We start from the raw sequence: 19,087 nt of genomic DNA, 5'->3' as shown, positions 1-19,087 counted from the left end.
GCTTTGTAGATTGTTTATCAGTTACCAGGCCTGAACCAGAAAAATGAGCAATGACACATCAGTTCCTCCACTACTTCTCCCTACCTCTAGTCATTGCTTTGCCCTCTCTGCCAAGTATCCACTACACCACCCCCAAACCTGCTCCTCAGGAGAAAACAAGACCTGAAGGGAATGGCAAGCTGTTGAAAGACGGGGAGAATGAATGGGTTTAATGTGTCCTGGCCACATCATCACTTTTAACAACAACTTCATTAGGTCATGGCTGATCCGATAGTAACGTCAAATCTGCATATGCCTACCCCCGATAACTTATCACCCCCTTGCTTCCTAAGAGCCTATCCACCTGGGCCTTAAAGACATTCAAAGACTCTGCTTCTTCCGCCTTTTCAGGAAGAGAACTCCTGAAGATCAAGAAGGTTTTGTTTCACATCGGGTGATATCTTTTACAACAACAACGTATAAAATGCCTTTAATGGAATGAAACATCCCAAGGTGTTTCATCGGAGCATGGTTAAACAAAGTATGACTGCGAACCACATGAGGAGTTATTAGGTCAGATGACCAAAAACCTGGTCAAAGAGGCCGGTTTTAAGAAGTGTCTCATCTTTTGGGGTGATCGAGATTTCAAATCCCATTCTGATTTCTATGATTTGAGATGCAAATTAAAGAGAGATCAAAGACAATCATCTAGATTTCTGATATGATGGACGGACGAGACTGGAGAAGCGGGAATGGTTCTCCTTAGATCAGTGAAAGTGAAGAGAGATTCCATCGAGGTGTTTGAAGTCATGAGGGGCTTTAATAGAGTGAATAGGGAGGAACTGCTTCCAGCGGCAGGAGGGGTCAGGTTTCTGAGCATTGGGAAAGAGCTGGGAGATGGGAAGATTTTATTTTTCACAGCAAGCTGTTGTGATCTGGAAGACACTGCCTGATAAAGTGGAAGCAGATTCCATAGGAACTTTTAAAAAGGAATTGGAGAAATACTTGAAAAGGAGAAGTTTGAGGTGGTATGGGGGAGAACACGGGTGAGAGGGACAGATTAGGCAACACTTTCAATAAATGGACACAAGCCACAATGGGCTGAATGGCCTCCTCCAGTGTTGTATGGTTTTATAAAATGCCTCGGTTGAAGTTTCATGTAGTCCAGGGACTCCTAATAAAACTGAGGGCAAGACTGAAAAGAACAATTTAGCAACAAGTCCAAAGACATGGGTACATTTTGTTTCTGTTTTGCTCTCCTCACTGGCTATAACCGTGTACAAGCAGATCATAGATTTGTTTCTTAAATTACCCTTTAGAAGGTTAGGAATGTTTTAAAAATAAAACAAACCACGGGTACTTGATGAGGCCAATCGTCCAGTGCACTATGTTGATTTCTTTGCCTACCATCTTTTCTGTCAACTCCAAGCCCAGGGGTTCATAAGCAAATGTAACAGGTTAAATCTGATCTGTGGGTATATTCAAAGTTACTGGGGTGATCAGGAGCAATATATATCAATTAGTTTCCCATTATAAAGCCTATTCACTCGAGAAAAGAAATAAAAACAGAAAATGCTGGAAATACTCCACAATTTGCAGTAATTTGCCTTTGTATTACCCTCAGAAAAGAGATTGTTTAAATGGCTAGTGTCATGTGTACAATAAATTCAAAACTATCTCTTGGTTGTATGCACTTGCATTGCAAATTCCTGTCCACACTTTTCATGGAAACTGCCTGTGTAAACCAGTCACGTTGTAATGACACCCTCCTGCCAGTAGTCGCACTATACTACCTCAGTTTTGCCCTTCCTCTCTCCTCAGCAGAGAAACACAAATCTTGCAACCAGCTTCACCTCTCTACTTCCCAAAATGCTACAAAGTTTTGTAAAAATATTATACAGAAACAAGAATAGACTGATTATCACTTTACAACTAAGACTGAATTGTATCTGTACATCCCCATTCAATAATCCCCTCTCTTTCTAACCAACTCTCTTTCACATCAATATTGTGCCATGTCACAGCTGTGTCACTGGTTCCTTACAAAACCTTTCATCCCTATACGCACTTGCTCTCTGCATGACCTCCTTCCATTCATCACACACCAGGTAAAATGAGAGCCCGGATGTCAGATTTGTGGGGATAAATGTTTTGCGATTCCATCTGATGAAATCTGCTCAAGCAATAATTGACAGCTTGAATAGGGTTCATGTTGTATGCACTATGGAATGGTGTTGTGGATTTGAATATATTTTCTGGGCTGGATGCAGTAGACTAAATTGAGGGAAGTGCAAGTGAAGCACTACTTCACCTGAAAGGAATTTTTGGGCCCTTGGACGGTGGGGAGAGGGGAAGTGAAGGGGCAGGTGTTGCACCTTCTGCGGTTGCATGGGAAGGTGCCGTGGGAGGGGGTTGAGGTGTATGGGGTGATGGAGGAGTGGACCAGGGTGTCCCAGAGGTCAACCGCTGCTCCCAATGTGGTCTCCTTTACATTGGAGAGACCAAACGCAGACTGGATGACCGCTTTGCGAACACCTTCGGTCTGTCCGCAAGCATGACCCAGACCTCCCTGTCACTTGCCATTTCAACACACTATCCTGGTCTCATGCCCACATGTCCATCCTTGGCCTGCTGCATTGTTCCAGTGAAGCTCAACGCAAACTGGAGGAACAGCACCTCATCTTTCCACTAGGCACTTTACAGCCTTCCGGACTGAATATTGAGTTCAACAACTTTAGATCATGAACTCTCTCCTCCATCCCCACCCCCTCTCCGAACCCCTTTTTTCCAATAATTTATAATTGTTTTACAAATATATTTTTCTTTTCCCACGTATTTTTTAATTTATTTCGATCTATTGTTTTATCTCCACCTTTTAGCCCATTTTGATCCCTTCCCCCCACCCCATCCCCACTAGGGTTATCTGTACCTTGCTTGTCCTGCTTTCTACCCTTAATGTCATCTATTAGCACATTCCTTAGATAATATCACCACCGTCAACACCCCTTTGTCCTTTTGTCTATGACATCTTTGGCAATCCCTTCTTTGCCTCCACCAAACACTGGCCCTCTGTCCAGCTCTACCTGTCTCACTCCCCTCTACCAATTTATATTTCACCTCATTTCTCTATTTCCTTAGTTCTGATGAAGAGTCATACGGACTTGAAACATTAACTGTGTTCCTCTCTGCAGATGCTGTCAGACCTGCTGAGTTTTTCCAAGTATTTTTGTTTTTGTTTCAAATTTCCAGCATCCGCAGTATTTTGCTTTTATCTATATATTATAGTGATGTCGACTGAGGGATAAATATTGGCTGGGACATGGGGTGAACTCCTTCGCTTCTCTTCAAAATAGTTCCATGGGATCTTTATCATGCGGCTGAGAGTGCAAACTCAGTTTAACATCTCTTTTGAAAGATGGCATGTCTGACAGTGCAGTGCTCCCTCAATACTGGCAGGAGGAGCCTCCACCTGGGATTGTGCTCAAATCCCTGGAGTAGGATTTAAAGCTGTGACCTTCTGACTCAGTGAGTGAGAGTGCCGCTGACTGAACCACAGCTGACAAATCGAAAGTGTCATCTCCAATTTCTCAGCCAAATGAGAGAGTGTAAAGTGGGCAGGCTTGCTCCTTACAGAACATTGAGAGCTGAAAGCCCAGCCTCACTGCCAGCTACACATCACAAAGCCGTGCAAACTGGATTATTTTGCACAGTCATTGATGTCCTCCTTGCTGAAAGCCTCCATTCAAAAGGCCTCCCTTTTTGTGTGTGTATATATGCGAGTTCAGATTGCATCAGTCTTGCAGTCAGCTCACAAAGGCCTAACAATTAACCTGGATTGACAACCTCAACAAACAAAGTGATTGATTGCAGTTGGGAAAGTGGCATTAGAGGTGAAGCATGTGACATTGGAACGCTTCTACCCATTGGTCTGGAGCCAGCCTGGTCTCTTTCCCATAAAGCACTGGCTAGCTCAGCAAATCTCTGTGAACTTTGAAAATGTTACAAAAGATTACGAGCGGTTAGAAAACAGTGCTCCTGGAAGAGCAATCATTAAACTGGGCAGTTTTCTTCACCAAAATTCCAACTCTCTAAGTCAAGCACATGCATTCGAAAAGTGGGTCTTAATAACACTGGTGTGGCGTGCTGCAATTTAACAACCCTTCAAATTTTTTAAGTAGTCTAGTCGATCTTGGGATACTGGCAAGGCTGGCATTTATTGCCCATTCCTCGGAGACCCTTGGGGAGATGATTGGTGGGGGCTGCCTTCTTGAACCTGTGCTCTGTTTCATGCAGGTACACCCACAGTGTTGTTAGGTCTGGAGATCCAGGATTCTGAAGGGACGGTGATATAGTTGCAGGCCAGCTACATGCTTAGGTGGGTGGTGACCCATGCACCTGTTGCCCTTGTTCTGGTGGGTGGTAGAGGTTGCGTTTGGGAGGTGCTGTTGAAGAGCCTTGGCCAGTTGCTGCAGTGTGTCCTGTAGATGGTACACACGGTGGCCATGAGCTCATGGAGTAAATATTTCAGCTAATGGATGGGATACTGATCCAGCTGGCTGCTTTTTGTCCTGGATGGTGTCAAGCTTCCTTTGTCACACCATTGACAGCTATGCCTCTCGCTCTTTGGGCCCTAAGCTCTAGAGTTCCTTTAATAAAAAATCTCTGATTCTTCAATCTTGCTCTCCAAGTTTAAGATGCTCCTTAAAATGCTTTGGTCTTGCATTTGATCACACATCCCAATATCTCTTTTGGTCTGGTGTCAATTTTTTGTTTGAAATTGACCCTGTGAAGTGCCTTGGGATGTTTTGCTATGCTTTCAGTGTTATATAAACACAAGTTGGTGTGTGTGCTCCTGGGGATTGTGTTAAATTTGAGGATTCCTTCAAACAAAAACATGGACAACAAATTTTATTATCCGGGACAATGACGACCACCCTGTTGTGTTTGTATTTTGTGCTTGTGTGTGACCACGTCTTCAGATTTACACAATTCCAGTCACATGCTTCCTCCCAGAGAAATCACATTTGTGCCACCATTGGCAGGATGGTTGTTTACAACGTGACGTGTGTCATGGACAGATTCCAAGATCAGTGTTGACATAGGAATTTATAATAGTCATTTAAAATTAGGAAATAAATTTAAACCAGGATTGAGCTACACCTGCATGTCCTGATTCTGTTACCACCTATTTTGGAACTCTACTTCTTCTGAACACTAAACTTCTTACTCCTGAATTTCCCTCTGTGCAGCATGAATGCAGCAACTTCAATGACTGACCTTATTCAATCAGCACAAGATAAAAGAGTCGCAAACAGGTTAACGATGGAGGGGTCGATATAATTACAACATTCAGTGAAGTTTAAATTTTTAATTTTCTAATAGTAGCCATGTCATGCTTAAAGGTAAGTGGAAACACATGATCAGAGGTTTGGTTATAATTCATTCCTTGATTGTTTGCATCGCTGGCTAGGCCAGCATTTATCACCCATCACTAATTGCCGTTGAGAAGGTGATGGTGAGCTGCCTTCTTGAACTGCTGTAGTCCATGTAGTGTCGGTACACCCACAGTGCTGTTGGAAAGGGAGTTCCAGGATTTTGATCCCATGACAGTGAAGGAATGACAATGTAGTTCCAGGCAGGATGGTGAGTGACTTGGAGGGGAACTTCCAGGTGATGGTGTTCCCATCTATCTGCTACCCTTGTCCTTCTAAATGGTAGAGGTTCCGAGTTTGAAAGTGTCGAAGAAGTCTTAGGGAGTTGCTGGAGTGTATCTTGTCGATTGTAGTATAAGGGTCCAACACCTGTAGGGTTAACATGAGACTGAGTACAGTACCACCCTCACAGTGATGTAAGAGATCACATGACCCAGACCTAGTTGGACAGTGTTGGACAGAGCTGTGTGAACCAGCAAGCACGGAGACAGCTTCTAGTTTGTACCCTTTCCTGTATATAAATATATGTACATAGTTCTTGTAGTTAATAAATACATACAGTTAACTGCTCAAGACTATGAAGACTTCATTAAGACCTACTGAACAGTATCCAACACCTTACAACATAGATGGTACACACTGCTGCCACTGTGTGCCGGTGGTAGAGGGAGTGAATGTTTAAGGTGGTGGATGGGGTCCTGAACAAGCAGGCTGCTTTGTCCTGGATGATGTCAAGGTTCTTGAGTGTTGTTGGAGCTGCATTCATTCAGGCAAGAATAAAATGAATGAGTCCTAGCACAGCAGTGATTTAAACCACACACTGAGAAATGTAATGTTCTATGAAAGTTATCGAAAGGTGCTTATGGTTGACTGGAAGCATACTTAAGCTGCTGAAGTAAAATGTTAGTTTTGTAGACTGACTGACAGCTTTATTTCAGAATTTGTTTTTCGAACCACATTCATCAAATATCTCAATGTTCCCGTGTGACACACTTGAGACAGTTCCATGAACATTGTCCCGTTAAAAAGTATCTGTCAGGTTCCATTAGGTGGCTGGAATCTTTGTTGGAATCTGAAGTCGGTGATTGCAGAGACTGGGAGGAACACGTAACACAATGTGACTGTGGTAGCAAAGCAAAGCTCCAGAGAATGATTTATGTGTCTATTTTAAAACGCTCAGGAATACTTAAGAGGGGGAAATAGAAAGATTGTCACAGTTTTTGTGACTAATGGTATTTAATGTGCCTAGCTTTCAACTGAAAAGAAGCAAACGATTGGAGATTTCAGCTTTCTGCCGAGTAGGGAGATCAGTTCCATACATTTCTTGCTTCAGTGACCTGTCCCCTGGTCTCTGACAGATTGCAAACCTTACTATTTCACATTTCTTTTTGATTACCTCACTCTTTTTTAGTCTTTCATTCCCCCAACCCAGGTTCAAACAACTGCAATTGCAAGGTGCTTATAAATGCTTGAACACACCCAAGCACGCTCAAACACACACACACGCATACACAAATATACAAACACACACACAGAAATATACACACACACACACAGACACACAGATATGCTCACACAAGAGATATACATACACATATATACAGACACACACACACACACACATACACACAGATATATACACACACATAGAGATACATACACACACACACACACACACACACACAAATATATACACACAGCAAATGACAGATATACTCATACAGACACTCAGGTGTGCGCCCAACCTGATCGAGGGTAAAATAACATGAGAAGACATCGGGCAATCATCCCAATGCCATCCTTCACACCCACAATCTTAAGGTTGGCGGGCACACGCAGCAGTCAGAGCCAGGCCCACCATCAATTAAGAACAAAAACAGAATTACCTGGAAAAACTCAGCAGGTCTGGCAGCATCGGCGGAGAAGAAAAGAGTTGACGTTTCGAGTCCTCATGACCCTTCGACAGAACTTGAGTTCGAGTCCAGGAAAGAGCTGAAATATAAGCTGGTTTAAGGTGTGTGTGTGGGGGGCGGAGAGATAGAGAGACAGAGAGGTGGAGGGGGGAGGGGTGTGGTTGTAGGGACAAACAAGCAGTGATAGAAGCAGATCATCAATTAAGAAGCCACTTAAGGCCATTAAAAACCCAATTGAACCCGATTTTATGTTGCCTGGGCGATTTCGCACTCATCGCACAGGCAAAATGGGCAGGCGGGCAGACCACATTTTGCAAACCCTCATCCAAGGGCAGGATAAAATGGTCAGCAGCATTGCCAGTGTGAGGAGTCAGGAGCTTTGGAGATAGTTTGCAGCTGGTTGCTTATTGGTACTTGACAGCCTCATCTCTGTTCGGGGCTTCATTCGTAGCATTTGCAGGCCTCATTCCAGGACTCATTGGTGTCTGCCAGGCCCCCAGAGGATTCAGACCATGTTGACCCTTCCAGGTATCAGACAGCCTTCCCTTACCCTGGGAATGGGGATTGTGGTCTCTGCTGGAGGTGCCTCCTCTGAGGAGGGGGAGAGGGGCAGAAAGGAGAGGAGGTGTCCAGGTGTCCTAATGCAACTTCCAGGGGAGGGACCTGTGGGAGGAGAGGTGCAGGCACAAGGGGCTCAGGGCCAGCAGATAGTCTAAGGTGGAAGTGGGTGCAGAAGACGCCACTTTCCTGCTGCCAGGGTTTACAGGCAGCGATGCAGCTACCTCAATATGTCCGAGGTGCAATGCTGAAGGAGGCTCCTCCTCTCCAGGGAGAGCGTGACCTCCATTTGCCAGATGATTGGGCCTGAGATCAGCTCCGACTGTGTGGGTGGACACCCCAGGCCAGTGGCTCTGAAGGTCACAGTAGCCCCCAACCTCAATGCCTCCGGCTGTTTCCAGGGCTCAGTGGGGGATCTGTGTGGAGTCTCCCAATCAGCTGTCCACATTTGCATCAAGCTGGTGACATAGGCTGGTCAGGTAGGTACTGACCTTTATTCTTTACCGTATAGGCGAGGCCAGCCAGGCAGAGCGAGCCAGAGGCTTTGCAGTGATTGCTAGGTTCCCCCGTGTCCAGGGTGCAATAGACTGCACATATGTGGCCATCGAGGCACCAGTGGGTCAGCTCGGTGCCTTTGTCAACAGATGGGGTGGGGGGGGGTGTTGGGGGGTTGGCGGGGGGTGGGGTGGGTGGTTGGGGGTGGTAGTGTATTGGTATTGTGACCAGACTTGTACTCCAGATACCCAGGATAATTCTCTGGGGACCCGGGTTTTGAATCAATGAATTCAATCAAAAATCTGGAACTTAAAGTCCAATGAAACCATTGCTGATTGTCATTAAAACCCCACCTGCTTCATTAATGCCCCTTTAGGGCAGGAAATCTGCCGTCCGTACCCGGTCTGGTCTACATGTGACTCCAGACCCACAATAATGTGGTTGACTCTTAAATGTTCTTTGAAATGGCCTAGCAAGACACTCAGTTCTCAAGGCCAAATAGGGATGGGTAATAAATGCTGGCCCAGCCAGTGATGCCCACATCCCATGAACAATCAAAAAAAACTCCATGAACGTGTAGATAGTGTGTGACCACAGGATGCAGCTTCTGCAAGTCTGTGCAAGGTACCCAGGCAGCTCCCACGACGCCTACATCCTCAGACACTCCCAGATACCGGGTCCCTTCCGTGCTCCAGCCCCGCTGGATGGATGGCTGCTGGGTGACAAGGGCTATCCCCTCAGAAGGTGGCTCATGACGCCTCTCCGCCGTCCAAGAACAGAGGCAGAGCAGCGGTACAATAGGAGCCGTGCCTTCACAAGGGCAATGATAGAGAGTACCATAGGTCTTCTGAAGATGCGCTTTTGATGCCTGGACAGTTCAGGGGGAGAACTACAATACCCCCCTGAGCGGGTGTCACTGATAGTGGTTGCATCCTGCACCCTCCACTTTCTGGCACTGGCAAGGGGGGACCCAGTGGAGGAGGAGGATCTTGATGTAGCTGCACAGCATGAGTCCAGCAGTGAGTCTGAAGAGGAGCACAGTGAGGAGAACACTGAGGGTGTGGTGCCAGACCTCAGTAACCTCCAGGGAGACAGGGACACCAGGGACGCCTTGATCCAACACTCCTTCAGTAGGCTACCAAAGATCAGCTTCAAACACGTGTCAGGGCTGGTTCCTCCATCCCGGGTGTCTGAAAGGACCCTTTCATTTGAACCCAAAGTCCACTCAGTGCCTGTGCAATAAAGATTAGAGCCGCTTATGTCCAGCATTACATATTAGCGTATCCTGCACCAAAAAAACAAAAAGATGAAGCATACTCAGGCCATTACAACAAAAACAAAATTTATCTCATTTTGACAATTCAAACAAATTAACATAACCTTCTCTGGTCTCATTTCCAGACCAGTAAACATAAACAAAACATTACACAACAGAAGATCACCTCTGACCAGTCCCTCTTGTGCTCTTGGTGCCTTAAACTTACATTTGCGAGTGCGATGTCTTGGTGCCCAGCACCCTCCTGACCCCACTCACTGGCAGCGGTGTTGGACACAGCTGCTGACTCTGGTATCCTGTTGGCCTTGATGAGCTTGGCGGTCGTCCTCTGGCCAGTGGAGCCTGTGCTGACCCCCGCCTGGGAGGGAGCGGCCAGCGCCATGACTGGCATCTCCCCAGTCACCGCAGCCTCATCAGATGGTACGGTCGCTGCAGAAGGAGCTGCTTCCATCATCCAGAGCACCCTGAGAGGAGCCAGAGGGACGACAAGCAGTTTAAACACCAATGTGAGGTTGCTCTGGACCTCCTTGCTCGCCATTGATGGACGGGCACCTAGCTGAGATATTGGGTGCCTCATCCATCTCACACACGGACACTGACCACTGAGGTCATTGCCTGCCCATAGATTTTTATTTTTGTTTTATTTCATAACAGAAACCTCATCCCACCCTTGAAAGAAGTTTCATGAAAAATGTATAGGCCGCCTGGCCGATTCACCAAGCCACCAACTGTAAGGTTGGACGGGCAACAGAAAGTAGCAGACAATTGTGCTGTTAATTACCACAGGGACACACACAGATATGCACAGAGTGACACACTCATATACACAGAGTGACACACTCATACACACAGTGACACACACATACACAGAGTGACACACTCATACACACACAGTGACACACACATATACACAGAGTGACACACTCATACACACAGTGACACACACATACACAGAGTGACACACTCATAAACACAGTGACACACACACATACACAGAGTGAGACAGCCATATGCACACAGTGACACACACATACAGAGTGACACACTCATACACACAGTGACACACACATATACACAGAGTGACACACTCATATACACAGTGACACACACATACAGAGTGACACACTCAAACACACAGTGACACACACATATACACAGAGTGACACACTCATATACATACAGTGACACACTCATATACATACAGTGACACACACATACAGAGTGACACACTCAAACACACAGTGACACACACATATACATACAGTGACACACTCATATACATACAGTGACACACACATACAGAGTGACACACTCAAACACACAGTGACACACACATATACACAGAGTGACACACTCATATACACAGTGACACACACATACAGAGTGACACACTCAAACACACAGTGACACACACATATACACAGAGTGACACACTCATATACATACAGTGACACACACATACACAGAGTGACACACTCATACACACAGTGACACACACACATACAGAGTGACACACTCATACACACAGTGACACACACATACAGAGTGACACACTCAAACACACAGTGACACACACATATACACAGAGTGACACACTCATATACATACAGTGACACACACATACACAGAGTGACACACTCATACACACAGTGACACACACATATACACAGAGTGACACACTCATATACATACAGTGACACACACATACACAGAGTGACACACTCATACACACAGTGACACACACATATACACAGAGTGACACACTCATATACATACAGTGACACACACATACAGAGTGACACACTCAAACACACAGTGACACACACATATACACAGAGTGACACACTCATATACACAGTGACACACACATACAGAGTGACACACTCAAACACACAGTGACACACACATATACACAGAGTGACACACTCATATACATACAGTGACACACACATACACAGAGTGACACACTCATACACACAGTGACACACACACATACAGAGTGACACACTCATACACACAGTGACACACACATACAGAGTGACACACTCAAACACACAGTGACACACACATATACACAGAGTGACACACTCATATACATACAGTGACACACACATACACAGAGTGACACACTCATACACACAGTGACACACACATATACACGCAGTGACACACTCATATACACACAGTGACACACACACATACACAGAGTGACACACTCATACACACAGTGACACACACATACAGAGTGACACACTCAAACACACAGTGACACACACATATACACAGAGTGACACACTCATACACACAGTGACACACACATATACACAGAGTGACACACTCATATACATACAGTGACACACACATACACAGAGTGAGACAGCCATATGCACACAGTGACACACACATACAGAGTGACACACTCATACACACAGTGACACACACATATACACAGAGTGACACACTCATATACACAGTGACACACACATACAGAGTGACACACTCAAACACACAGTGACACACACATATACACAGAGTGACACACTCATATACATACAGTGACACACTCATATACATACAGTGACACACACATACAGAGTGACACACTCAAACACACAGTGACACACACATATACATACAGTGACACACTCATATACATACAGTGACACACACATACAGAGTGACACACTCAAACACACAGTGACACACACATATACACAGAGTGACACACTCATATACACAGTGACACACACATACAGAGTGACACACTCAAACACACAGTGACACACACATATACACAGAGTGACACACTCATATACATACAGTGACACACACATACACAGAGTGACACACTCATACACACAGTGACACACACACATACAGAGTGACACACTCATACACACAGTGACACACACATACAGAGTGACACACTCAAACAAACAGTGACACACACATATACACAGAGTGACACACTCATATACATACAGTGACACACACATACACAGAGTGACACACTCATACACACAGTGACACACACATATACACAGAGTGACACACTCATATACATACAGTGACACACACATACACAGAGTGACACACTCATACACACAGTGACACACACATATACACAGAGTGACACACTCATATACATACAGTGACACACACATACAGAGTGACACACTCAAACACACAGTGACACACACATATACACAGAGTGACACACTCATATACACAGTGATACACACATACAGAGTGACACACTCAAACACACAGTGACACACATATACACAGAGTGACACACTCATATACATACAGTGACACACACATACACAGAGTGACACACTCATACACATAGTGACACACACACATACAGAGTGACACACTCATACACACAGTGACACACACATACAGAGTGACACACTCAAACACACAGTGACACACACATATACACAGAGTGACACACTCATATACATACAGTGACACACACATACACAGAGTGACACACTCATACACACAGTGACACACACATATACACACAGTGACACACACATACAGAGTGACACACTCAAACACACAGTGACACACACATATACACAGAGTGACACACTCATACACACAGTGACACACACACATACACAGAGTGACACACTCATACACACAGTGACACACACATACAGAGTGACACACTCAAACACACAGTGACACACACATATACACAGAGTGACACACTCATACACACAGTGACACACACATATACACAGAGTGACACACTCATATACATACAGTGACACACACATACACAGAGTGACACACTCATACACACAGTGACACACACACATACACAGAGTGACACACTCATACACACAGTGACACACACATACAGAGTGACACACTCAAACACACAGTGACACACACATATACACAGAGTGACACACTCATATACATACAGTGACACACACATACACAGAGTGACACACTCATACACACAGTGACACACACATATACACAGAGTGACACACTCATGTACATACAGTGACACACACATACACAGAGTGACACACTCATACACACAGTGACACACACATATACACAGAGTGACACACTCATATACATACAGTGACACACACATACACAGAGTGACACACTCATACACACAGTGACACACACATATACACAGAGTGACACACTCATATACATACAGTGACACACACATACACAGAGTGACACACTCATACACACAGTGACACACACATATACACACAGTGACACACACATACAGAGTGACACACTCAAACACACAGTGACACACACATATACACAGAGTGACACACTCATATACATACAGTGACACACACATACACAGAGTGACACACTCATACACACAGTGACACACACATATACACAGAGTGACACACTCATATACACACAGTGACACACACATATACACAGAGTGACACACTCATAAACACAGTGACACACATATACACAGAGTAACACACTCATATACGCACGGTGACACACTCATACACACAAAGTGACACACTCATATACACAGAGTGACACACTCATACACACAGTGACACACACATATACACACAGTGACACACACATACAGAGTGACACACTCAAACACACAGTGACACACACATATACACAGAGTGACACACTCATATACATACAGTGACACACACATACACAGAGTGACACACTCATACACATAGTGACACACACATATACACAGAGTGACACACTCATATACACACAGTGACACACACATATACACAGAGTGACACACTCATAAACACAGTGACACACATATACACAGAGTAACACACTCATATACGCACGGTGACACACTCATACACACAAAGTGACACACTCATATACACAAAGTGACACACTCATATACACAGAGTGACACACATATACACAGAGTGACAAACACATATACACAGAGTGACACACTCATATACACACAGTGACACACACACATACACAAAGTGACACACTCATATACACACAAGACACACACATACATACACAGAGTGACACACTCATACACACAGTGACACACACACATACACAGAGTGACACACTCATATACACACAGTGACACACTCATACAGAGAGTGACACACTCATACACATAGTGACACACACATATACACAGAGTGACACACTCATATACATACAGTGACACACATACACAGAGTGACACACTCATACACACAGTGACACACACATATACACACAGTGACACACACATACTGAGTGACACACTCAAACACACAATGACACACACATATACACAGAGTGACACACTCATATACATACAGTGACACACACATACGCAGAGTGACACACTCATATACACACAGTGACACACTCATACAGAGAGTGACACACTCATACACATAGTGACACACACATATACACAGAGTGACACACTCATATACATACAGTGACACACATACACAGAGTGACACACTCATACACACAGTGACACACACATACACACAGTGACACACACATACAGAGTGACACACTCAAACACACAGTGACACACACATATACACAGAGTGACACACTCATATACATACAGTGACACACACATACACAGAGTGACACACACATATACACAGAGTGACACACTCATATACACACAGTGACACACACATATACACAGAGTGACACACTCATAAACACAGTGACACACATATACACAGAATAACACACTCATATACGCACGGTGACACACTCATACACACAAAGTGACACACTCATATACACAGAGTGACACACTCATATACACAGTGACACACTCATATACACAGAGTGACACACTCATACACACAGTGACACACACATATACACAGAGTGACACACTCATATACATACAGTGACACACACATACACAGAGTGACACACTCATACACACAGTGACACACACATATACACACAGTGACACACACATACAGAGTGACACACTCATATTCCCACAGTGACACACACACATTCACAAAGTGACACACACATATACACACAGTGACACACTCATACAAACATATGGACACAGGCAGACACACAGTGACACACTTATACACACACATGCATGCAGGCAGACACACAGTGACAAACTCATACACAGACAGTGATACACACATACACACACATGGACGCAAGCAGACACACAGTGACACACACATATACACACAGTGACACACGCATATACACACATTGACACACTCATACACACACATGAACGCAGGCAGTCACACAGTGACACACAGACATATACACACAGTGACACTCTCATATACACACAGTGACACACACACATACACACAGTGACACACTCATATACACACAGTGACACACACATACACACAGTGACACACACATATACACACTGACACACTCATATACGCAGTGACACACTCATACACACACATGGTCGCAGGCAGACACACAGTGACACACACACATATACACACAGTGACACACTCATGCACACACATGAACGCAGGCAGACAGACAGTGACATACACACATATACACAAAGTGACACACTCACACACACATAATCACAAGCAGACACACAGTGACACACAGACATATACACACAATGACACACTCATACACTCACATGAACGCAGGCAGACACACAGTGACACACTCATACACACACATGGACGCAAGCAGACACACAGTGACACACACATTTACACAGAGTGACACACTCATATACACACAGTGACACACACATATACACAGAGTGACACACTCATACAAACAGTGATACACATATACACAGAGTGACACACTCATATAAACACAGTGACACACACACATACACAAAGTGACACACTCATACACACAGTGACAAACACACATACACAGAGTGACACACTCATACACACAGTGACACACACATTTACACAGAGTGACACACTCATATACGCACAGTGACACACACATATACACAGAGTGACACACTCATACAAACAGTGATACACATATACACACAGTGACACACACATATACACCGAGTGACACACTCATATAAACACAGTGACACACATATACACAGAGTAACACACTCATATACGCACGGTGACACACTCATACGCACAGAGTGACACACTCATACGCACAGAGTGACACACTCATATACACACAGTGACACACTCATATAAACACAGTGACACACACACATACACAAAGTGACACACTCATACACACACAGTGACACACACACATACACAGAGTGACACACTCATATACACATAGTGTCACACACACATACAGAGTGACACACTCATATACACACAAGACACACACATACATACACAGAGTGACACACTCATACACACAGTGACACACACACACATACACAGAGTGACACACTCATATACACACAGTGACACACTCATACACAGAGAGTGACACACTCATATTCACAGAGTGACACACACATATACACAGAGTGACACACTCATATACACACAGTGACACACAAATACACACAGTGACACACACACACATACACACAGTGACACACTCATATACCCACAGTGACACACACACATTCACAAAGTGAAACACACATATACGCACAGTGACACACTCATACAAACACATGGACACAGGCAGACACACAGTGACATACTTATACACACACATGCATGCAGGCAGACACACAGTGACACACTCATACACAGACAGTGACACACACATATACACACAGTGACACACTCATACACAGACAGTGACACACACATATACACACATGGACGCAAGCAGACACACACATGAACGCAGGCAGTCACACAGTGACACACAGACATATACACACAGTGACACTCTCATATACACACAGTGACACACACACATACACACAGTGACACACTCATATACACACAGTGACAGACACATACACACAGTGACACACACATATACACACAGTGACACACAAATACACACAGTGACACACTCATATACCCACAGTGACACACAAATACACACAGTGACACACTCATATACCCACAGTGACACACAGTGACACACACACATACACACAGTGACACATTCATATACACACAGTGACAGACACATACACACAGTGACACACACATATACACACAGTGACACACTCATATACACACAGTGTCACACACATACACACAGTGACACACACATATACACAGAGTGACACACTCATATAAACACAGTGACACAGACACATACACAAAGTGACACACTCATATACACATAGTGTCACACACACATACAGAGTGACACACTCATATACACACAGTGACACACTCATACACAGAGAGTGACACACTCATATTCACAGAGTGACACACACATATACACAGAGTGACACACTCATATACACACAGTGACACACAAATACACACAGTGACACACTCATATACTCACGGTGACACACAGTGACACACACACACATACACACAGTGACACACTCATATACCCACAGTGACACACACACATTCACAAAGTGACACACACATATACACACAGTGACACACTCATACAAACACATGGACACAGGCAGACACACAGTGACATACTTATACACACACATGCATGCAGGCAGACACACAGTGACACACTCATACACAGACAGTGACACACACATATACACACAGTGACACACTCATACACAGACAGTGACACACACATATACATGCATGGACGCAAGCAGACACACAGTGACACACACATATACACACAGTGACACACGCATATACACACATTGACACACTCATACACACACATGAACGCAGGCAGTCACACAGTGACACACAGACATATACACACAGTGACACTCTCATATACACACAGTGACACACACACATACACACAGTGACACACTCATACACACAGTGACACACACACATACACAGAGTGACACACTCATAAACACAGTGACACACACACATACACAGAGTGACACACTCATAAACACAGTGATACACACATATACACAGATGACACACTCATATAAACACAGTGACACACACACATACACAAAGTGACACACTCATACACACAGTGACACACACAGATACACAGAGTGACACACTCATAAACACATAGTGTCACACACACACATACAGAGTGACACACTCATATACACACAAGACACACACATACATACACAGAGTGACACACTCATACACACAGTGACACACACACACATACACAGATTGACACACTCATATACACACAGTGACACACTCATACACAGAGAGTGACACACTCATATTCACAGAGTGACACACACATATACACAGAGTGACACACTCATATACACACAATGACACACAAATACACACAGTGACACACACATATACCCCTGGTGACACACAGTGACACACACACACATACACACAGTGACACACTCATAT

This window comes from Carcharodon carcharias, chromosome 17 (assembly GCF_017639515.1).
Source record: "Carcharodon carcharias isolate sCarCar2 chromosome 17, sCarCar2.pri, whole genome shotgun sequence".
NCBI lineage: Eukaryota > Metazoa > Chordata > Chondrichthyes > Lamniformes > Lamnidae > Carcharodon > Carcharodon carcharias.
The sequence above is the reverse complement of the archived record's forward strand: the minus strand, read 5'-3'. Positions refer to the sequence as shown.